This window comes from Aythya ferina (genome assembly GCF_964211825.1).
Source record: "Aythya ferina genome assembly, chromosome: 1".
In the NCBI taxonomy this organism is placed as follows: Eukaryota; Metazoa; Chordata; class Aves; order Anseriformes; family Anatidae; genus Aythya; species Aythya ferina.
In genome coordinates this window covers 162,087,480-162,110,914 of record NC_140296.1, presented here as the reverse complement: position 1 = coordinate 162,110,914, position 23,435 = coordinate 162,087,480, and the positions used below count along the sequence as shown (strand labels likewise).

General features: G+C 38.3%; 1 protein-coding gene across 9 annotated transcripts in view; it reads right to left on the bottom strand.

Moving 5' to 3' along the window:
- Positions 1-23,435, bottom strand: part of ANO4 (anoctamin 4) — a 221,767-nt gene that overhangs the window by 167,044 nt on the left and 31,288 nt on the right. For 4 of the 9 annotated variants that reach the window (XM_084506040.1, XM_084506047.1, XM_084506050.1 and 1 more), the window contains exon 1: positions 22,804-23,167. The exons of 1 other annotated variant lie outside the window; for it this stretch is intronic. The gene's annotated coding sequence lies outside the window, so the exon portion shown is untranslated. Of the gene's footprint in view, positions 1-1,682; positions 1,784-22,803; positions 23,169-23,435 lie in introns of those variants that run through there. 4 more of the 9 variants (XM_084506046.1, XM_084506051.1, XM_084506043.1 and 1 more) reach the window with 3 other exon arrangements.

Below are 23,435 nucleotides of genomic sequence, written 5' to 3'. Positions count from 1 at the left end.
AACATTCTTCTTATTCCTGAGGAAAGATGGGAGTACTTCACTGACAGCATGATATATGTGAAGTGGCAAGTGCATATACGAAAATATGAATAGAAAAGATACCTTGAGGGCTTTCTAATAACTCATATTAACTATGCTTTAAAAAAAAATAAAATAAAAAAAATAACAGAATTATTGCGACCTCATGAAATGATGCCTCAGAGAGATATGTTGCTCATTTTCCTAGCATAAATCTTTCTTTGAAAAGTATATGGATCAGCCCCATGGGATCTGAATGTCGCAAAGTCTCTTATGGATTTATCCTCGCTAAAAAAAAAAAAAAAAAAAAAAAAAAAAAGCCAAACTAGGAGACTGAAAAGTTACTCTCTTTATCCTACGGGATGCACATTGCTTGTGATACTGCTAAGGTCACACAAAGATAACACATGTAGTCCAGACACAGCTACAGTAAAGACTTGTCCACCTAGCTTTTTTAAATCTATCACTTTCACCCTACAGATCTAGGAGAATGAAAATTATATATATATATATATATATATATATATACATACACAATATGTACATATTCAGAAATATAAAAAAGTCTGATGGCTGTATGATGCTAATAGTTCATCTACCACAAAAGCCAAGAGTTGAAAGCACAACAACATAGCAGTATTTGTTTCCTATTGTGTAGTCTTGGTTGTAGCACTATTAAAAGTCTGATTTACGAGTATGCTTGGTTTCTCTAAAAATAAGAGAATTAACTAATGTAATTTATTCTTCTATGTTTCTGTGTTTAAACAATGCTTTACAGATGGTTGTTCCTCTATTTATTTATTTTTTTTTTCACCAAACTGGCATGTTTCCTGAGAAGCCAGGTGGTTTGTTGAGACCACACTGCATGTCAGAGTTGCAGCTGGTATCAGGAGTTGCAGCTACCACCTGCAAGTCTGTGGAGAAGTTCTCTGTTCACACATATTTGGACTGTGTTCCTTCTGCTTCTTCTGACCTTCTAGTCACTGCTGGACACAGCTCTAGTTTGAAGAATCATGAATGACAAAACTGCCACATGACATTAGTACGCTCAATGTGTCTGACAATTCCTTCACTGCCATCACTGACCACATAAATGACACGTGGATTAGACCCACAAACACTCTTAGTACTGAAAGACCATGCCTTGGGCCTAAGAAATGTAGGACAATTCCTGAAACAGAAGAACCACAAATGGCACAAAATCAAAGCTTAGACAAGCAAAGCAAAAGACTTCCAGAAAATTGAATAGGATCACAGCTTCCCATGTTCTTGCTCATGTGCATAACTGATTGGATCTCCACTAAATATTTGGCATGGGGACAGATTAATATCAGGACAGATTAATATCTGGATTAATATCTGGTATTGATTTTTTATGATCATTACCTCTGCAGGTACACTCTGCAAGACAACCCATGGCCAGTGTCTTACTCTTAAAAGTTCAAATGCAAATAGATATTGTTTTACCAAAAGCTCACAGTAATTTGACAACAGAGCTCAAACTACATCAACAGTGGTTGATAATTCAGGCTCAATCCACCATTTATTTATTTATTTATTTATTTTCAAATGAAATTCTTATTTCACAAGGCATACTCAAGAAACCTCCAATTCTATTTTCTGGGCTATAGTTCAGAAAACAGGAACATACGAAGGATCCCTACCTTAATCTCTGTTTCCTTTGGGTGTATCCCATATATTTCATGACACATTAGGAACTAACTTCTTGTAAGAAGATAAAAAGAAAGGGAAAAGACATCTTTTGTATTGTTCAATATTTTTTCTATGTTCTGTAGCCTAGTAGCTCTGCAGAAGTAGTAAATTAGCCTGCAGCACTGATTTTTCCCCAGACACCTCTATTACTTTGAATTTGCATCCTTATCCTGTACATTATGTATGCCTGTGCGTCACTGTGCCTGAATTAGACTGCAAGTTCCTTGCAGCAGAATACCTTATTCTGTTCATAGTGCTACACTCAATTTTGATGTTCAAATAATAAAGTAACATAGGAAACATAATGGCAAGAAAAATCAACCAAAATATGCTTAGTACAAGAGTGACAGTAGGTATAACAGCTACCTAACAAAAATCAATAGACCTCACAACCTAAACATTCACAGTTGAAGACTTACAAAAGTAGCTCCACAGACTTCAGATGATCATTTCTTTTCCTAAACGCGCATTGTGGGAGCTTTTCTACTGAGGGAGAACAGCTCTTCCTAAAATAACTCCCTGCATGGAAATGCTTATTCTGAGATCCCAAGCATTGACTCCTGTTTTCGTCTTTTCCTGTCTCCCTGCAAGGCTGGTGGGGTGAAAGAGGCCAAATTCTACCTTGGAGCTGGGCTTTCGGAGATGAAGGGATGCACCCATGTGTTTCACCTCTTGGCCAAGGGTGTATGGTTGCAGATGGGACAGTTTTCAGCTCAGTGCAAGGGAGCAGTAAGAAAAACATCTCAAGACTCTTCAGAGCTGCATGCATAAATCTTACAGAAGCATGAGGAGGACGAAGCCCACTTTGTCCAGAGCTCAGAGCAAAGACTCAAGGAAAAGGAGTCCTACTAGCTGTGCCAATTGCGGGACAGTTCATGTAAGTCATCATTTGTCACCTGTTCCTTTCCCTGGCCAGGTTTTTACAATTCTGACAACACTAAGATCTGCTGGGATCAATAAGGGCTTTTTGTTTCATTTTAAATCCATTACACTGTCAACCTGCAAGCCTTACTGAGAAACAATTACCAACAATGCCAACGTCACTAAAGGATTCTTACATCTACTTGATCATTTCAAGGTATTTGTAATTTTGCAATTTCTGAGTGTCACATGGGAAAGTAGATTTTTTTTTTTTTAAACAAACAAACAACTAATCAGCTCAAAGGGTTAAAATTGATCTTATTTCCTCAGTTATCTCCATAGAATTACATTGACCAGATCAACCATAAGGAATTTGTTTGTTCTCTTCAACATTAAGAGCAGCCCATTCCAAATGCAATGCAGTAGATGAAGAAATGGTCTGATTTATCACATTCCATTCTATTTTGTAATCATTCACAGGCTTGCTTAATCTGCTGTAGTAACTTGATAATCTTAGTTTTTCCATCAGGACCTGGCTTTTTGGGTAAGGGGACAATGTCCAAAAAATTACACTGGTGTATATCAAATCATAGAATCATAAAATAACTAAGGTTGGAAAATACCTCCAAGATCATCTGGTCCAACCATCCTCTTACCACCAATGTCACCCACTAAACCATGTCCCTAAGCACCAAGTCAAACCTTTCCTTAAAAACTGACATTTCCTTAAAATATTGACATTGCCTCGTGCCATGCCTGGAATTACTGAAGATGAAAAGGATTAGGGAAGGAAACAATTAGTCAGCTGTTTTACTCTATTTGCACTCGACACCCCTCATGGTTTTCTTCCCAGTAGAGCTGATACCCATTTTCACTTTCTGCTCTGCATTAACCCTGCTTTGAAATCTTGTGAGTCCTACTCCCTGTACAACTGCTGCTGTCCTGGATAGGATACAGCTGGATGCAGCCCTCTCATTTGGCAAAACGTTATTTTTTTATTTATTAAGTTTATGACTCTGTAAAACATTTATGCCTGCTGCAAGATTTATGCAGCAAGCCCAAGTTTAGTTATACAGAAGTGATTACTTGGAGCTCCACCACCTGTGGAGGTGCCAGGAGGGGCATTATCTGGGAGGATGCATCCTCATTTCGCAGCTCCCAGCAGCTAGCAGAGTGTGCGTGCTCTCTGCTCTCCTTCCATCTCCTGCTGAGCAATTGCTGCTTGGAGCTGTGCAGAGCACAGGGACAGGAGATGCCCTGCTATGTCAGCTACCAAGAGACGCAGTAGCTGTTTCAAATACAGTAATTCTTTCAAAATGGAGAGGGTGGCTTAATCAGAAAATAGCTAGTGACCTGGAAAGACAGGTAATTTAGTGCTTGGCTGCAAGATGAACACTTAATTGAAGCTTTATCAAGTGCTTGAAGAACTTATTCCCAAGGCTGGCAAACAGGCCCAAATACCCCATGAAGCGAAAGGGATTGGTGTTATCTTACAACATGCAAACCAGTTGCCTTGCGTTTCCAAGCAGACAAACAATCCAGATGGAAACAGATGGGACTTCTTGTTGCTTTACTGCCTTCCCCCTCCTGGCTGCCAACTTTCAGTGATGTCAAAGCAGTCACAGTGGTATAAGCACCAATGCTCTAGTTCACCAGCTCCAGTCTGGAGGCATGTCTGTGTTTGGGCAGCTCTTGGGTTCTCAGTTAAGACCACATAGGGATTAACATGGCTGGGGGAGGGTTAAAATCACCAGTCCAGTTTTCATCTATCACCAGGAAGGTGACCTCCAGCCTGGGCTAAGTTACAATGCACAAAAAAAAACAACAGCAACAATCTCAGAAACCAGCTGCCACCTGCCCACAAATGCTAACTATTCTGCTAGGCCAATTAACTTGCATGAACTGGCTGAGGAAACTGGTTTTTAAACTATGGATGTTTTCATGGGTGCTGTCATATTCTCTCAAGCTGCCATTGCCTCTAGGGCAACACATTAAAGCATCCAAAATAGCAAAAAGAAACTGAGGAGAATAAAAATCACAGGCCATTTTTTCCTGCATCTTCATGGCTGCATCTTGCCACAACTAAATTTAAATAGAAAAATTTAAAGCATTAGTGAGTCGATTCCTCTTTATTTTACTGCCCGTAACTATCTTTCCTTGCTGCCCCATCAATGTTAGATGGAAGCAGAACTGTTTCTCAGCAGAGCATCCCTGTTTCCAAATCTTGCCAGCACTCCCTGATCAGTATGGCTTCAGAAATATGAATGTGATAACCACCACACCTATCCAAACCTGAAACATAAGCTTATCATGCGTTATACTCACCTAGAGCCTGGAAATGTGCTCCTTTGTTTTTCTTACCCTTTTAAGGATAAAAGGAGAAGTCAGATAACAGTTATTTGCACTGCATCCAAATGGGGAAAAAAAAAATTTTTTTTTCTTTTTTTTTTTTTTTTTTCTGGTGCACCAATAAAAGCCAGGATGTTAATTCTTTAATTGACTTTGGAAATGGATAAGAAATGTTTTAGATCTGTCTCTAGGTTAGCCACACTCAGCTATGGTCAGAACCCCTGTCACTGGTGTTATCAATGAACATAAATGTCAGGCTTTGTAGCACTCCTGACCAAACCAAGTATAAATTTGCAGCGTCAGTTCTTTCTCCTCCACATCATCTGGAAAGTACACATAGGACATAACTTGGTTCCGGCTGCCAAATGGAGATCAGCAGCAAGAGAGGAGAACTCTCAGCAGGCAGGAAGGCAGCCAGGGCTGTGCCCTGCACTGGCAGTGGGTTGCGTCAGAAGAAAATACAGGGCCTTGCCTGCAGTCTGCTTGTGCTGACACAGCAGGGGCACCTGCTAAGCCAACTATCAGAACAGGGCAGTGCAAGGACTGGGAGCTGTTGCTTCTACTTCTACCCTTTTTCCAAGCAGCGAATGGAACTGGAGAAAATCTGGACCTATACCAGTCCTTCTTATGAAGACAATAATGTTCCTTCTTATAACTGTAATCTATCTGTTCACACTTGAGCAATTGGCTTGAGTTGTAAAAGCAATTTTGCTTGCTAATGCCTCTGGATATATTTTCTTCAGAATAAAAAAGCACAACAAATACAGAGCCTTCAATATTTTCTCAGTAAGAATGATGTAGCAATGGAGGTCTTAACAACAGTATAGCCTTACACAGCAACTGATGTTGAGTGAATTTGTCAGAACAGCTCTGACATTAACTAAGCAGAGTGTCAAAGCAAAACCTGCCTCTCCTAGAGGTTCATTAGTTTTAAGATTTTATGTAAATCTTGTGGCCCTTCCTCATGGTTCCTTCAAATGTGTATTATTATAGCAATGGATGAGACACTACGCTGCAGCTCTTTGGAAACTTTTGCTGTTGTTGCAAAATGCACAGTCAATTTAGTTTACTGCAGTGGATTATAGATAAACCTGCTGATCTGAAGAAATGACCTTCAATTCCTTTTTTATCAGGAGCTCAGTAAGCTCTTGGATGTCATTGGCTTGACAGCACAGCAGAGCAGTTCTCTAACTCACTTGCAAATAGAAGTAAAAATGCACTGAAAGGGAAGTGATGAAGTCCAGTTTAAACCTGAGCACTGTACACTGCACAGCATGTATCGCTTCCTCACCGGGGCCCTGCTGCCAGCTGTCAGCCCCATTCCCTGCCCCATGTGCTACATGCCAAACAGGTAAGCTTGTTACAGATACCCAGGCCTGGAGTAAGTCATTAAGCAACCTTATACTATTTCCCCCTCAATTTAGAACCGAAGTAAATATCAGTAGAAATTTAAAGCTGTGAATGTATACATTTATCATCTGTTTCTAAACTTTGGCTAATCCATCTTTGATACCTCTCCTACAAGACAAATTTTACACACAAGAAGAGAAGAAGATATGGATAGCTGTCTGTGTTTCAGTCATGAAAGCAGTAATCAACAAAGCAGTAAGAAAGGCCCATGTGATTCACCCAAAAGCCAGACTCCAAAATATTGGCAGAATCAGAAGACAGATCCCCCTGCTTCACATTTGCTATGGTGAGATCATTACACTAACACCATTTTCTGCTTCTCTTTAGATTTTTTTTTTTTTTTTAGTTAAATAATTAGGAAAAACGACAGAGATTCACTATACTTCCAAACACTGATCTCATTAAAGTGGGAAACCAAACTGAAGAATTCTAGCAGCAATGAATTTGGTGACAAATATTTGCTTTCTATTAATGTAGCTCAAGGAAGCCCATGCTTAAAAATTCAAGATCTTCCTGTATCTGCAGAAATACTAGGGTGGGTTTGTGACTACATCCTATAGTGATGGTTTCATACTGCTCATTATAACTCTGGTATTACCAAAGAAGGTACAGAAACATACACTCGCTCTGATTAAGTACATTGTCTCTGGCTAATAGAACCCAAATAACATATCTCAATGTAACTTAATAAACTGTCATTGACATGACTCAGCCATGTCAGCGCTGTCCTCCCCATGTCTGTATGCAGCTTGTACACTGCCTTTGCAACTTCTCTCTCTCTTTTTTATTTTTATTTTATTATTATATATATATTTTTTTTCAGTAGAAGGGTAAGCATTCAGGCTGGTTTGCACTGCAGCTATTCAGAAACAGATAAACACTGCAGACACTATTAAAGTAAGCTTATATTGTACCAATTTCTTGTCTCATTTAGGTATCCCTAAATGAGATTACTCTCTAGACCTCTGCTGGTCACTGCTGATGGGCTTCCTTGATTGTTGCATTCATCACATGCTAGAGGGTTTTGCCTTATTTTCTCTACAAAAAAATAATAATAATAAAAAAAAAATCCTATACATCTAGACACATCTCACAAGGAGTTTCATTAAGCAGTTCAAAAACACTTTCAACACTGACTATATTAATTCCCTGCTTAGATGTCAATATTTTTTTCTTTTTAATATATTTTTTTCCCCATATCCAAGGGAATTTCACTTCCAGATATGATAATACAAAACTAGTTCATATGGTCAAAGTGAGAAGTTTGGCAAAAAGCAATTTATTTATTTATTTTTCAATCAAAAGTGCTCTGTGAGATGTTACAGAACCAGAAGTCACTTAATCTAGGTTTTTGAAAACATTCACTTTGTTGATTTGTAAAAGCCAGCATCCTGAAACTAGCACTTATCTTTTGTTTTTTTTTTTTAATACCATCTTATTATGATTGTGATGAGGTCATGATGTGGGAACTGTGGTACTTTTAAAAACTGCATAATTGTCTTCTACATTTCTCTCTTTTTTGGTGTGCTTAGGGTACTCACTGCATAAAGAGACATAAAAGTATATAACTCCTTTCTAGACTCTTTGAGCTCTTTATGGGAAGAAGAAAATATTTTTTTATTGATGCCGTTTAACATTTTTTTGTTTGTGTGTGTGTCAGGTTTATCCCTACATATTTATTTTCACAACTGCCAGTATAAAATGAAAGAGACTTAACAAAGTAAGAGATACAGTCCAAATGTTATTATGGATAATGTTGAAAAGTGACTAGGAAATAAAATGAACTTAGCCTCCTCATGATACTACTTAAGTTTACTCTATTTAAATTAATACCATGCAAGTCGAATGCTGGTTTTCACAAGACCGATAAGCACTGAGACTTCCAGAGGAAAAGGTGCCCTGTTTAAATAATGCTTTTGCACTTGCTATGGTAGTTTCACCTGTGAGCTTTCAAGAAGTATCTTGACTCTCTCATTGAACATCTTTGGCATCCATAGCTTTACCTTTCTTCTGGGTAGAATCAGCTCATTCATTTGCAATATCCTGAACACTATAATCCCCTTAAAGGCTCTTCAGAGACTCCACTGTAACAAGTCAGGGGCAGTCCTTGACTGCTCACAAGTTCAGCCACAACAAGAAACACTCCCCACTTCAAACCTGAATTGGACACTGCCCCATGTGAAACTCCTGGAAACTGCAATACAAACGGCCATGGGAACCATAGGGAATTGTTGGAACCAAGGAGCTTTTTCTCTCTGCAAATGAATGTCTCACATTAAAAATTAATTGGCAAATTAATCTGTTTATTTATTCTGGGTTATTTCTATCCAATGATCCTCAAAAAAAAATAATAATGATATTAAAGTAAAACATATTTTTTTTCTTTTTTTTTTTTTAGTTGATCATTCTATAAATTTTAAGCAAGGCATTGTTAATTTCTAGTAATTTAGCCTTCAAATTCAATATTGGATTTAGAGCCCATGAAATCTATGGGTCTTCTGTGATTATGGTATGAATGTACACACCATTTAATTGTTGTAATAGCCTATTTATTTTTCTATGCTGGCTTGAATATGTTTATGAAAAAAAAAAAAAAAAAGTGTATCAAGTAAAATTAGAGCTTCATAGCACTGAACAAATTTCAGCATACTATATCCTATCCTCATACTTTCTTCTACAAATTTTCTGTTCTAAAGCTATACATGCTTCTTATCCCAATTCATTACTCTCTGCCCTTCAATTCCCCTTTAACACAAAAAGCCACATCTCTTTCTAAAGGAGACAGAGAAGGAAAAAACACACAATTTCCTCTTTTCCTTTTTCTTTTTTTCCCTTTTCCTTTTCCCTTTTTCTTTTTTCCTTTTTTCTTTTCCTAGCCTGAAAAATATAAAAGCCTAATTAAAACCAAAACCATACAGTTCTGAATTTCCTGTCCTGATGCTTTCCCTGCAGCCCATAACTGCTCGGTGCAGACACTGCTGGTATGCATCAGAAAGTGTCCTGCCTCCAGGGCTGCACAGGAGGCTGAATTGCATCTTAACCTAGGAGGAGTCCCAGAGACTGCTGGAGGACAGATGAGTGATGGACTGAGACCCAATCATCACCAAGAGTAAGTGCTAATTAACAGCTGTCAGTTATCCTTACAGCGTGGGCAAGAGAAATGCAAAACTCCTTGCCTTTTTCCCACCTACCTCATTTCTTGAACATACTCTGTAAGATCCAGCTCCAAACTCAGAGCTGTGCTGGGTGAACACAGCTACTTCAACCCTGCTACTTCTCATCATACACACTTCCACTTGTTACTTCCATTCATTTCTACAGTTATTCCTATTCAAACACTCCAAACCAGAACTGCCCAAAAAGTTTCATGGATGCAAGGGGATATTTTGCTTCTCACCTCCACAAAGAACTTCACTCTGTTGTCTGTAACACAACAGTCCACTCTCCAAAGCAGACACAGAGGAACTCACTCCCTGTCCCCACTAGTAGTTTTGTGTGCTGACCTCTGTATTGTTTGGGGCTTTCACTGTAATAAATATCAGAATTATCCAAAACAGCCTAGAAAACAAATTAGGAGCTTAAAAATCTGCACAGGGCAGCAAGCGTTATTTGGTTTGCAACAGCATTCAGAATCTCATAATATCAGGGGCCAGACATCATGTGTTTTAAAGAATAAAAATCTTACAGTCTGTATAAAGGGGACAAAACTAGAAAAAATGTGTGCTTAATATAATAAGCAGGAATTGGAACAAAATTAGTTTGCTTGCTTCACTTATTCCCCATGACTGTTAATTGTATGGGCCGTTTACTAAAACTTTCAAAAAAATAAAATGTCCTTCATAAAAACTGATACCACTCCATGAGGAAGATGTGACTACAATCAACAATATTACACCAAATCAGGCTTTGAATTTTAAGCTTATTTGCAAATTTATTCTAACATCCTCCAGACAGCTATCACTAATTGAGGGATTCTGTTGACTGCAGCTGAACAGCAACTTCTGCCTGAGACAGGCAACACCCTGGTGCAAAAGCAGGATGAAAACAAAAAGCATGCATTTCTACTTATAACTGATTTCTTATCAAACTGCACCACTAGATTCTATTTCCCTCTTTCACCAAAGATTTCAATTACATCAATTCCTGCTGATGTTCTTATGTGAGATCAGAAGTTCTGCAGTGCCTCTTGCATGACTCCATTTATCGAAAGCACCTGCCTCTGAATTATTTTATCCCACTTGAAGTCTGAGCTTGCTCAGCAAAATAGCAATACTAAATCCAGAAGGATTAACACTGTATCAAAGTGCTCAGCATTTTACAGTTAACAGTGTACGTTATTGGTGTGTTAGACGTTTCATTAGAAGAGTAATGTAAAACTTCTCCACTTTCCCAAAATATAAAATTTAACACAGAAGTGACCCTTTGCAAAAGTACTGAGGGTTGCAAGCCTGACCTTTTCTAGATCAACTGTTAAGTGCTTGGCTGTGCAGAAAGGAAATGGTCTTTGTGGGAAACTAAGGGTTCTGCATAAATCAATAAATCTCTAATTTCCTTGACACAAAATTAGGTACTTACTGCCTGAAAACTGTCCTGTAGAGTAACTGAACGTACTATCTTGCTCTCAATGTTTCTATTTATGCAAATGGATGCCTCCACCTTCTGACTACATTTTTATTACACAATCATGTGGTTACATGTAAAACCATTTATGATACATTCAAGTTATAATTTTAAGTGATAAACAATGATTGAAGGAGCATCCTCATTTGCATTTCCTTAGCTTTGAAATCCTACATCTTCAGCTACCAAGCGTACTAAGTCCACGATGTATTTACTGCGTCTCAATCCAGAAACAATCTAAAGCTATTGAAAGAAATTGTTTTAAAGCATGGGAAATTTAATTCACAATTTTCAGAGGCCCAACGGGTAGAAACAGGGGCAAGTTCTTTCCTGGGATCGTGCATCAAATGCAGTTCTTGTTCTTGCACTGGGACTGAAATGCGCAGGTGATGAAGTGCCACAAAGCCACAGGCATCACAGGATGCCATGCTGTGACATTTCCCTGCAAACTGTGCTCCAGCAGCATTTAAGAGTCATTTCTCACTCAAAATTTGCATTCCTATAACCTTGGCTCACAGGCCAGACCCTCTGAAACACAGCCATGCCTGTGCTAGTTTCAAGGGTGCACAAGTGAAGTTTTAGATGCTTTACTCAAAGCACTTTCAACAAGACAGAAGAAGATTTGGGGAGTTTTGGAGTTGACCGATTATAATTATTACTTACAGTATTTATATTATGCCCTTACTAAAAATGTTAATGAGGTGGAATGAAAACATTTTCACAGTTTAATTGGATTTACATGTAATGTCTAATGTGTAAAGATAGAATTTATGCTCACATAATAGCTAATCAAGATTGATTTTTCTTTTAAAACAGCAGTTTTAAAGTGTTAATTACATCAGTGAATACACTATAAAATCACTAACCAAGTACATACAAACAGAGGTTCCTCAAAATTTCAGATGCTCTTTCTCACTTGGGACATTTGCTATTAGACATTTAAAATCAACTTTGCTTGAAATTTAGAGGGAGAACTTTAGTTTCAGGCTCTTTTATAACATCTTACTTACCAAAAAGCACTAGTAAATTTCAAAGATTTGAAGATGTATGTTATCAAAATCTATGCATCTTTAGCTAGAGAGACTATAGAAAAAACAAACAAACAAACAAAAAACTTTACTAAATGTTATAGGCTAATTTTTTTTTCTTTTTTTTTCTCTCAACAATAGATCTGTTGAAGTATCTTTTGGGTGAAATAATAAATTCCAGCTTTTACTGTAGGTTGGTTTATTTAATTCTACAGCAAAATATTCTCAGTTGCTTATGACAACAGAAGTAAAAAGACATGTACTTTGGTATGCCAAAATATACATAATATATCCTCTGTATGTTAGACCAGGGATTTAATATTTGATAGATGCTCACTATCCCATTAAGGCAGACCTTAATCAGTCATGAGAAATCTACCTAAAATTTTCACACCATAAAAATTTCAGAAATAGTGTTTGTCATGTGCAGTTAGGGTTATTGGATTTTGGCACCCAAATTCTCTAAAGACTCCCCTACCCTGACCATGCCGTGCTCCTACCCTGTTACTTCCTAACAACTGGACAAAAATACACTTAGGCTGTGGTCAAGAGCACTTTAACAAGGATAATTCCCCCAGTTCCTCTCCGCACCCCCTCCTCAGCTTTTAAACAAACCTCAACACGTTAGGAATAGAATAAATTAACCCCTTGTGACTGCTCTGCCTATGGAATGAGGAGTGCAGCTCCAGGCTAACTCCACAGTATGCCCATGCCCAGGAAGAAGAAAAGCTCTTAAATATCTGTCCTACATATATGGCCAACATTTTTCTCACTATCAGAGGACAAAATTCCTAGATGTTACCTTGTCTTTTAAAATATTTAGTTGTTGACATATTAAAAAACACTCAAAGGAGTGTTAAGTTAGCAATATCAAGACATCTGACTTAAAGAAATGCCAGGTTTAAGGCTGCATCTGTGACATACATTCAGTATTTTGTGCTTATGCAATATGATACAGGTTTTAATTCCTGACCACACAGAATTTTTATCCTCACTGTGTACTTGGGACACACTTCTGAGATAAACATCAGCTCTACGTGGAGTCTCCCTCAGCAGAGGGGAAGCTGCTTCCACAAATGCAGTCTGAAGCTGCATGAAGAGAAATGCTTGTCTCAGGTTTGAAGAACTGAAATTTTTATCTTGAGGTACTTGTATACCTCTGCTTTTAATGCTGCTAACTAAAGACTTCAACAGGCATATACCACTATCCAAATACCCAGCTTATAACACCTAATCAAAGTTACAGTAAGCATATGTTTGGTGTCAGTTTAAGCCTTATTCTGATTATATGAAATGCTAGAATGTGCTAAAGGCATGGAAAAAATCATTCCCTCAAAATTTCAAATTCAGTAACCTAAGCTAATGGAAATTTCTCACTTTCATGTGAAATCTCAGCTCATTATCTATAAAATAATAAAATCCACCACCAACAACAAGGGAAATAATAACATGGCAAGTTGTAGTTCCTATGAAGAAAAAAATATTTGCCATCTGGAGATTAGCAGAAGTTATGGCGATGGCCATAAAAATACATCTAACAAGATGATGATGATGATGATGATGATGATTTATTTATTTATTTATTTATTTGTGGGAAGGGGGAATGGTTTGAATCATACACACTGACTATAGGATGAGACAAACTACTTAACAACAAAAATAAAAAGAAGAAAGAAAATCTATGAAAAACATTGCGTGTGAACATATGACTAAAGTCTATAGGATAATGCATAGATGCAGCCAAATTCTGGCATTTATTAATTCTCAAATCATTCGTTCTGCACCCTCCCATGCTTTTTAGTATAATAAAACATATCTAGACTGCAATGCTAGCACCCAAGAATGCACTGCAGTACTCACAAAGTCATATGAGGCATAAGATCTATTAGCAAGCTTACAGATGTTTCAAGAAATGCAGTTCAAAAGATCTAAGTGCTAACAGCGTGGCCTCAGAACATGGTTTTCCCCTGGAGTCTATAAAGCAAAGAGGACATATGTTTGACAACAGTGAAGCAGAAACACCACTTCAATTGCAAGTCAGTTAGCCCAGAGTGCACCACAATCACAACAAGTGAGAGCTTCAGAGCACATAAAAATCTAACCAGACGTCATGATATGCCCTGGAAAGCAAACAATTGAGAATGTTTAGACAAGCCATGACAAGCAGCAGTGATATGAAAATTATTTAGCAAATACCCTAAATATTACTCCAAATTCTGTATCTACATTTTTTTTTTTTTTCTGTTAAAAATCTCTCTAAGGATTTTTATCTATTTCAGAACCCAGAAATAAGTTTTCTTTTTTTACCTTGCCTATTTGAATGTAGTTTATCTATTCTAAAACTCGCTTTTTCCCTCTGTGGAAAAAATAGGCCTGCCTGGCATGAGCAGGCTTAAGAGCTGAGTTCAACAAAGACACAGATTTCTGTATGATCTTGAGCAGGTGATGTAAATCTTTGACAAGGAACAAGTTTCTGTGCAGCAATTGTCACAAATGTCATATGACTGCAGAAAGCTCATAGCAGATCCTGGATTTACAAAGTTTCTGTCATCACAACCTGACCTTAAGAAAATGTTGAAAATGAGTGAATCTGTGTCACATCCATCACACTATTTCTTACTCCTCTCCCTCTTGGGACTGCAGAGAAGCACATATCCCAAACCCATCTCCCTTTCCTCACCATTACTCTTTTCTATGTAACCCTTGAGCCAAGGTGTCCTTCAGCAAACAATGACACATGCGAAGCATGAAGACAAGTAGAGGCCTGCCATACATCCTCACTGTAACACGTATTGAATTTCATTTCTGATATTTTGCCTTGAGTTTAGGAAATTAGATTATCATACTGAAATTTCACACTGCACTTCTGTTATACCTCTGCATTGTAATGTGACCTTTAACTGTCATTGTATTGTTTACCAAACAATTAATGGGAAATCATTATTTGCTATTGCATTTGCAAGAGCTTTAATCTGTGCAAGAAGCACTGCTGAAGTATTTTAATTCAGAGGTCTGACTGAGTGCATTTTTTTCACAGCTTTGAACTTGAAATGGGAGAGGAAAAACAATCACTGGTATGTGAGTGGGACATCTGGACACAGAAATAGGTTTCAGGAGTGGGTAAAGAACAGAAGGAGCAAGAAGAAATGCTGGAGGGGAAATGGATTAGAACCTGGAAGTGAGTCAAGATACAGCATGTCCAGCAAATGGCAAAACAAAGAGTGGAGACTTAGAAGAAATAAGATCAGAGACAGAAGTTGAAATAGAGGAGGAAGAATTAAAACAGCAGAGAAAGTTACCTGACCACTGATCTGATTGAGTTTTAGCCCTAAAGGAAAGCAAAGACCTAAAAGTTTCTCACAAATAAATTATGTTGCAGTATGCTAATGTGCAAAAGTCTCAGTACTAATATGAACAATGATTGGGTGTCACTGCTTATTAGTTTAAAAGAAAACTAAAGTAATACGTTGTTTCTTTTTTGTTGGCAGAATTGTTTCTGGTGACAATAGTGCAATAATAGTAGCAAAAGCTACAGCAACAACTTCACCATGGGGCACTAAATGTTGATATAAGCTTTGCAAAAGTTGTGTAACCAGATTTTAACCATAATATAGTAATAAAAATGATTGAAAACCTATTGTTTTTATGAATGTAAACTAAATAGGCTGCATGAAGCATGCTGAAGCAGAGGGTTATCAAATCTTGCCAAGGCATTTCTGAAGTCTACATCACAAATTCTTTATTGTCAAAGGAAAAAGGAATTTTAGCCATATGGTGTGTTGTTACTACCTCTTGACCTCTCCTGAGTCTAGCCATGGTTCAACAATTTCAGTGTGACTAGTTAGAAGGAACCTCTTAACCTAAGCTGAGCCAGTGGTCTATAGAAAGATGTAGAGAGAGAAAAATGGGGACAATTATCAACACTCGGCACCACACAAAACAAAACTAATTGTACAGGTGGAAACTATACTGCCTTGGATTTAATCTAAATGCGATCAGGAATTTCTCCCTATCTATTTCTAGAAGAGTTTGTTACTTAAATGACATAGGTTAGAAAATCAAACACTGCAGGTGTTTCTATGGGGACAATAGGAAATCAGATAAGGTGTTCTTTTTCTTCTCCTGAGGGCAGGACCACCTTCATTTTTTTCCCCTTCTTATCTAAAATAAAGAACTTTTATGCCAATAGCCTCAAAAACACTGAGCATAAACCAAAGCAGTGCTGCAAGCTTTAATCCTCAAAGATTGAAATAACTCTGGCCAGTATAAATTGCCTAATTCTTCTTCATTATGGCTCTTTGACCTCAAGAGTCTGTAATTATAGAATACATGTATGCTATTCCTAGCATATTCTGGAAAACAGTATTCATGCTAATGAGATTGCCATTTCATTTGTCTCTTAGGTTCCAATCCTTTTGTCCTGCTAAACCTGCCTATGGCTGCCTCCTGTTCTCCAGTTCTATACAAGCTTAACAGTCTCTTGGAAAACACCATATTTGCTGATTCCAAGGACTGAATCAGAGCAGGACTCTACCTGAACTGAATACAGTATCATATATCAAATACATCATATATCTAATACATCAAAAAGCAACAACAACAACAAAAAGCAAACAACAAAGAAAAAGGAGGACAATCAGTATGAAGAAAAACCAACCAACCAATCAAAAAACAAACAAACAAACAAAACTAACACTGATATCATCCCTATAAAGAACAAAGAAGAACCAACAAAGGAAAACCAAAAATAAGAAAAATATGAAGGCAATCAAATATGCAAAAAGGCAAGAGAAGTATGTGCCAAGGAAAAACTGTGACAGACACAGCAAGATGGAGCACAAACAAGAAAAGATCTAAAACAAGCCTGGGGGATGGATAAAAAACATGGAGAAAGTATATGGGTCTGCCAGGATACAGAGACATACCAATGCACTTCAGAAAGCCTTGGGTTTCAGTCTGTATTTAAAGGAACTGATTCTCCAAGAACTCCCAAGCTTGTTTAGAACAAGTCTCTAGGATTCCATTATGGCATGGAATATTGTGACTAATTTTCATGAAAAACAGTTTTGACAAAGACAAAGAATTGAAACAGGAATAATCTCTTGGGATCCAAAATAGATCATCCCCAGGCTAGCTTTTCCCTACAGCAACCTAGCTCAGAGAAGATTCAGTCTTGCTCTTCTCAGGTAATTCTGTTAATTAAATCCCTCCTTCAAAAAACAAGGGGGACACAATCATTTTTCTATATTTAAAGGCACCATATAAAATAACTTGCTGTAAGCATCATATTAAACAATGAATTAAATCAATACTGCAGGGGACTACAAACAGGAGCAAATGGATTAAGTTAAAAAAATAATCTATCCTGAAACAGGCATCTATACCAACCATCTACCGGCAGTGATGATATTAAACCTACAGATGCCTTAAATTATACAGAAGCTTCACATCAAACAGGAATAGGCTCCTTTAGGAGATTTGGGATAGACATCTCAGATGTGTTTCAAACCATAAAAGAATCTAGAATCAAACCATCTAGAATCTTTAACTTCTACTATTCTACTGATGCAGAGAGCATGAGGAGCCAACCTGCTAGAATCAGCATCCACACCTTCGTAATTTTGAGATTTTAGATCGCACAGCAAGCATGACATGGCCCTAATCCTTCTTGGTGTCATCTAAATACTGACTGTTCAAAAATTTTTATTTTTTTTTTTTTATTTTTTTTTAGCAGGTGACCTGCTAGCTCTTATCTGACACTTAACCACCAAAACATAGAGCTAACACCAGTACTGAAATGATTCTAGGGAGTGCATTCAGAATAATTCAGAGGGTTTATTTAATAAGTAAATAAAATAAGAAAAAACAAGCAAATAAACAATACATTTATCCATTGGTAGTATGGGCTTTCACATGACCAAGTAGTGCAAAATTCTTGGACAGCAAGCCCGCCTTTGGAGAGTTAAATCCTACATGTAGAGTCTGGAAATCTCTGAATCAAATTCAGACTTTACCATCCGGTGGGGACCAGAGTTCTCTCAGGGCTGGATTTGGAGGCATGCTTGCTGCAACTCCTCCTGAGGTGGTAAAAGAAAGGGAAGGTATTTTGAGAGATGAGACTTGCAGCACTGTGCCTACATCCAGCTCTTAGAAACTAATACCATTGTCTGCTCCATAGAAACATGAGGCTTTCCTGAAAATATTCTCTCTGACTTATGTTCTCCTAGGGCAAAATCCATCCATGTGCAGAAAGCTGTGTGCTATTAGCACCCCTATTAGGGGATTTAATCGAAGCTTCAGTGATATTCATCCTATTCAGAGGTGTTGTTCTTAGAGATTGAACATTTGCATTAACATGCTCCAGTATGAAAATCCCCTCCACTGGGATACTGAGGAGCTATCCCATAACTTTTAACCAGATTAATATTTCATTTTATTCTGCAAACAGAACAATGTAAACTTTTTGATTTGAGATATCACAGATTACCAGAACAGGGTCACTTAAGGTTGATTGACTCAACTTTAGGTAGTCTTGCCTTCTCCCCACCTTCCATCAAAAAAGGCTATGAATGTTTCCAGAGTCACTTGAAAGTAAATAATTTACAATTTCATATCAAACTTTATGTTCAGATGTGTCTGAACATGTGAAGAAACCTATAAAATAGAGTGGTCACTCAGGAATGCCTCAGTTCTTTGATCTTTCCCAGAGTAAGCTCCACTGAATGATGCTCCAAGTGAATCTGGAATGGCATGGTTGTGACTGATACTATGCAAGAAAAAGTTCTTTAACATACAGAAGACCTCTCAACTTACTGTCTGGTATTTCCTATGCAGAAGTTGTACATGAGCATATCTGAATGGCATGAACTGAAAGCCCACAGTTTCAAGGAAGAGTTAGATAGATCTACACAAATGCTATACTGTTGCAAAGACAGAGAAAGCATGATGCCATGAGATCTGACAGTCATAGAGTGCAAGCACCTACTTAGAGGGCAACATATCCACAGGAGGTGTATTAGGCACATTTAATGATGCTCAACAACAAAACCTTCCACACAGGCACAGAGGAAATGAGCAACGCACAAAACTTGTAAAATATTTCCCAAAGCACCAAACTTCTCCTGAGAGGTTATGTAGCACAGCATTCAAGCACAGGACTTCTGAACATCCACTGCATCCAGGTTGTATCCAGTAGCACCTGGACTGAAGACAGCTCACCTGCTAAGGTCCTTGTATTGGTAGGGATGAAGAAGCAACCATACAAAACCACAATTAATGTATCATATAATATATGACTATAATATATGTTATAACATGTAATTACATGAACTCTATAAAAATATAATGTATTACAGTACTTTTGAAAACATTTGTAAACAGTTTTCAGAATGAGCTTTGGAAACCGCTAACCAGTGCACTGTCTAATACTGATGACTCAAGCTCTGCATTGTGCACAGTCCAGTGTCCCATGCCAGTCTGGGGCACAGAAGGAAGCTGGGGCATGGGTAATTCTGGTTAATGGCATTCTCCAACCAGTGATAACCAACAGCTGACTGCATAGGTTTTGTCCAAAAGGATATGAGTACATAACAAACATAAAACTACTGGAGTAATTTTATGGAAAATTAAAGAGCCTTCTGCAAAATGTACCCCTATATGTTTGCAACATAAAAGTATACAGCAGTTGAGTATTTGTGCAGTATAAAGTTTTAAAGAACTTGGTTCTATGGACAAATCAAATGAAGAATGCATACTGATCATACACAGGAAAAAAAAATAGTGCAGTGACTTCATCAGACCATTGGGTGATTTTGGCTGGCTGAGGAACAGAGCTGTTTTTTTTTTTTTTTTTTTTTTCTTTTTTCCCTGCAGTTGTTTTCTATGCAGTCTTCAGACACTCTCTGCAAAGGAATTAACATGACACCATGCTGTGAAACAAGGAAGTACTATGCATACATTCCTGTATCTGAGCATTCGTGGGATTCCTAAGAATAGAAAAGCACATCTACCTACTTGGATTTCTTGTTATTTGGGGGAATTCACTCTTCTCTCTACCTCTCAATGCTTTTATGGGAGATTGCATCTTTATTTTTAAGGCCCTGAGTCTGCAACAGGATATGCTGGCAGATTTTAGGTACAGTCATCTCAGTTGCATCACACAGACATCAGGTTCCAAACATAAACATCCCATTGCAAGCTCATGTGCCTTAAACTGGGAAAAACAAACAAACAAACAAACAACAACAACAACAAAAACACTTCAAGATTATTATTTTTTTCTCCTTTTCTTTTTGTCTCACGACTATTCAGAAAGCACATTATATATTTCAGCTTTTAAACCTTTACTGAAAAAGGCAAATGTGATTATACATTTAGGTTAAAAAATTGCTTTTACAAGATAGTCTTTTAGACATGAGTCATTTTTCAAGTGAAAATAGTTCTTTTAATTAAATGTTGGGTAAGAATGTAGATTTTAAAGTATGGGGATGTCTGATTTTAAAAATAATCATCTAAAAAATAAAACACCATACCATACTTAACTGATCTTCATAATTATTTAGATTATACGTTTATTTTGCAAATCCCCTTGTTTCTGAAGTTTACAATAATTGTCTATGGAACAAATGGGCTCAGTAAACAGCTCCACATGCAGATGTACAAACATAATTAGTAGTTATATTTAATCCAAAGAGGACTAAACTTGGTCTCCCAAAAGCAGTGCTATGACCTGCAGGTACTTAGGACTGTTTCCCCACATGTGCTAACAAGACCACTGACAGTCCTCTTCCACAATCCAAAGTTTCTTTGCTGCTGCAATTGTGTCAGCACTTATTGAACCAGGAAGAGAACAAACACAGGCACCTTTGTCACCCATTTAAAAAAGGAAATAAATTAAGTAACACACAGACCCCACGGGGTCCCAAAGCCTTTTTGTTACGGACAGTGGGGAGGACTGCTTTAGGGATGGCTGTTGTTTGAGCTATACAGATGCCAAGAGAGCAGGAGAGGCAGGTTTGCAGCATGCCCTCACAGATCACTGAAGAGGGAAACAGGTCTCAAATCTGCTGCACCAGTGGGTGCAGCGTGATGCCAAAACGCATGGGCTGATGAGGCAGCTGACTTGGGCCACTGACGTTGGGGCTATGTGCTGGCCCCTACCATGTCTTTTTTTATCCCCTGGAGGCAATGCAGCAGGTACCTCACTGCACCATGAAGTCCCCTACCTGCAGATCTGTGTAAGCCCTCCTCCTCTCCTCAGTGCCCCTTGCAAGTGTCAAGCACAGCGTGTCCTGCTCTGATCCCTGCTTGTCCTCCCACCCACAACGCACACACTTATTGATACAACAAGACACAATACCCTTCATTTCTTTTCTGTACTTGGATTCAAAAATAACTGCAGTGTTTGAAAGTTTTTACTCATTTGGGAGAGGGAAGGAGGTACACAAACTCTGCTGAACTAAGCAGTTCAAGTGAAGCAGTATCTTCTGAATTACAAAATAAATCACCAGAAAAATTGTTATTAAGCCACAATGTAAGACACATAAAATAATGAAAACAATTTCCAGATATAATTATATTTCTTGTTTAAACCCAAGACAATGCAAAGACAGAACAAAAGCTTTACTTTTATCCTACCTCAGTAAAACAAATGTATGCGAACACATCACCTCATTGCCTTGCTTTGAAGGCAGATCAGCCTGGGATGAGTCTGATCCAGTGCTACATGCCTGCCTTCAGCAGACCTTTGGAGATTTAGTAAAGTCTTATTATTCCTGCAGTGTGTAAGTGTTATGCATAGTCAACCCAGATCATGGATTCACAATATGAAACATATAACATATGTTAATATATTTGCAGCTCTCTCACACTGAAAGTGAAGAAATATATCTATCCATCAGAAGGAATATATTTGCATGTACTTTAAATCTAATGCAACAAACTAGAGCAAAAAATGGTATCTAAGGGCACAGTTGACTGTAGATTAAATAATGACCTTTCTTAATTACAAAATCAGAGCTGTTAAAATAACTTAAAGCATGGATGAAGTAAGCACAGATTTTCAAACATTTAATTTAAATGAACTTCTTTTCTACCGCAAAGTTGTAAAAGCACTTCAAAAGGCTAAGAATTTGCAATTGTATAGATCAGAGCGGGACCAGGGTTATTGGGCTCCCTATGCTGTAACTTCTCGTCCCAGCCAGTCTGCACTTGTAAGAAGCAGTGGGTCCAATTTACAAGCACCTGATGACATAGGCTTATGTTGAAAATGCTGAAAAAGCTGGTCCTTCTTATGCCAGTAACAAACAGTGGCACAAACCACATGTACTCCTCACACTTGAACACTGAGGGGTTTCAGAGTTTTCTAGATGGCTACCAAGCAGGGGCTTTCTGTGCCCTTCCAGCACAGAGGTGCAAACCTACAGAAATGAGTCACACCTTTACCCAACCTCTCTTTCTGGTTCCCCAAAGCCTTATCCCGTTGCTGACACGGGCAATTGCGAGCAATGTTCAAGCCTCCTGTTTCAAGGACAAAGAGGCAGCGCTCAGATTGCAATCAATACTTCAGAGCCCCGGGTTGGAGAGGGGAAAGAGCAAAATCAAGAGAAAACTTGTATGTTAGTTGGCTAACATCTGCTGTGAAGTAGATGAAAATGATGACTAGTATTGAGTGAAGGTCACGAGGCTTATCTAAGAACACAGGGGGAGAAAAACAGATGGGGGAAGGGGGGAGGGAGAGAGAAAGAGGGAGAGAGCACGAGCACTGCAGCAAAGCTATGCTCAGCCAATACATGCTGGCACTTACCATAAAAATAGAAAGATCCAAAGAGAATCAGATTAAGGATCCTTTTTATCTCTCTTCAATAGAAAGATTTCCACATGAAGTTCTGAACACAGCTGTCCAGGGAAAAGCAAGGCAATATGATGCTACACAGAAAACACTAACGCACCAATGGCAAGTCCTTTCACAGCCTTCCGAAACCTGCAAGCAGTTTGTGCTGAAAAACCTACAGTCAGAAGTCTGAAGGCGACTCCTACATAACACTGCAGCTACGGCAGACTGCTGTATTTCTCCAGTCACTCAGGCTGCACTGTTTTCATCTTCATCTTCTCACCATTACTTACATGCTAGAGGTGGGCTTGGGGGTGGGGAATGAGATTTCTCCTCCAAGTGGAAAGGAGCGCAGAGACAGCATCAGCATTTTTAATCAGTGCCTGGGAGTACCCAATCAGAGGAACTGAGTTGTGCCAGCGTGACAGTTGTCCAAAGCACGGCAGCCTGGTGCGGTCCCTGCTTGCACAAGAAGACTTTTAGGGTAATCTGCTGCTTAACCCCTGCAAGCTTTCCCGTGCCCACACACAGCCTCCCTGCACTGCGTCTTCTTCTCTAAGGAGCAGAGCAGTGTTTTGAAAACTACAAGGTTTTTCCTGGGTTCT